The sequence below is a fragment of the Parus major genome, chromosome 14 (genome assembly GCF_001522545.3).
Source record: "Parus major isolate Abel chromosome 14, Parus_major1.1, whole genome shotgun sequence".
In the NCBI taxonomy this organism is placed as follows: domain Eukaryota; kingdom Metazoa; phylum Chordata; class Aves; order Passeriformes; family Paridae; genus Parus; species Parus major.
This window is the reverse complement of record NC_031783.1, coordinates 1,885,830-1,887,473: the sequence shown is the minus strand read 5'-3', so window position 1 is coordinate 1,887,473 and position 1,644 is coordinate 1,885,830.

The following is a 1,644-nucleotide window of genomic DNA, read 5'->3' as shown; positions in this document are numbered from 1 at the left end:
GCTCCTGCACATTGTGTTTATTCCCACAGCTGGCAGCTCAGGTGAGCCCTTTGTCCCTGCTCAGGAAGGATTGGTGTCCCCAGGTGCTTCCCCTGTCGAGGGCACAGGCAGAGCCTCACTCCTGCTGGACAGGACAGATGGAACTCATCACCAGCCTGGAAATTCCTGCCTGGCTGTCCCCAGCAGCAGGGGGACACTGACACCTTGGTGATCCCAGGGGGCTGTGGAGCTCCTCAGAGCCTGAGCAGGGCAGGGGCAGCTCCTCCCCACTGGGCACAGCCTGGCCGTGCCCTTCTCTGGGTGAGCAGCCAGGAACTGCTGGGGGAGCTGGGTGCCAGCTCTGCTGAGCCTCTGCAGCCACCAGTGCAGACACATGGATTGCTTTCAGCCTGGCCAAACTGGCTCTGTCACCCCAAAAAACGTTTCTGTTTCAGCCCTGTGCACACGAGCCCTGCTGAGCCCTGGGAATGTCCCATGTCACCACTCAGAGCCACCAGCCTGGGAATTACTGCACAGCCAGCAGGATTTGCTGCCCTCCCAGCAACCTTGAAACTGGGCACCTGGGTTTCATCTCCCGAGGTCCATGGCTGGCTCAGGAAGCAGGAGGAGTTGATGGACCTGCTGGAGCTGTCCTCAGATCATCCATACTCACCAAACTCGATAATCCTGTACCACCCACCTCCCGTGCCCACAGATATCTGCCTTGCTCTGGCTGGCAGAGCCAAAAGCACCTCTCTTGGCCAAGAGCCACTGCTGATCTCCAGGGACACCTCAGAGCCCCTTGCAGGGCCTAAAGGGGCTCCAGGAGAGCTGCAGAGGGACTGGGGACAAGGGATGGAGGGACAGGACACAGGGAATGGCTTCCACTGCCAGAGGGCAGGGATGGATGGGATATTGGGAAGGGATTGTTCCCTGGCAGGGTGGGCAGGCCCTGGCACAGGGTGCCCAGAGAAGCTGTGGCTGCCCCTGGATCCCTGGAAGTGTCCAAGGCCAGGCTGGACGGGGCTTGGAGCAGCCTGGGATAGTGGAAGTTGCCCATGGGAGGGGATTTGGGTGATCTTAGGGTCCCTTCACACCCAGCTCTCATTCCATGGCTGGGACATGACGGAGGGCTGGCTGCTCCTTGCCTCACCACTGACTTCTGGGCTGGGATCAGGCCCTGGGCTCCAGTCCCAGTTCTGTCCCATGGGACAGGCAGTGACCCTTCTCCAATCCTTGATCTCCCCCTTCCCAGGGCTCCATCCCAGGCCTGTGGCAGCAGCAGCCGGTGCTGAACTGGTCCTTGGCAGCCCCCCCTGGCTCCCTGCAGGAGCACAAAGGGCGCTTTGTGTGCGGGCTGATAAACGGGGCCGGGGTGAGTCAGCCATGGGAACAGCAGGAATCAGCACAGGAGCTCACTGCTCTCACTGGGTCACACAGGACACCAGGCTGCCACTGCCTGGCCCTGCCTCAGCCACGGCCCAGCAGCAGCGCCACTGCCCGTCCCCACAATGACCAATTTGCTCCAGTAAACCAAAGCAGAAGCTCTGCCAGGACAGTTTCACACACTGTGGGCTCAAACTGCGGCTGCTGGGCCTACAAAAAATTCTGAGGAGCTCAGCTGAGCGGCTGTAGGGTCTGTCTGTCTCCATCTGTCCATCCATC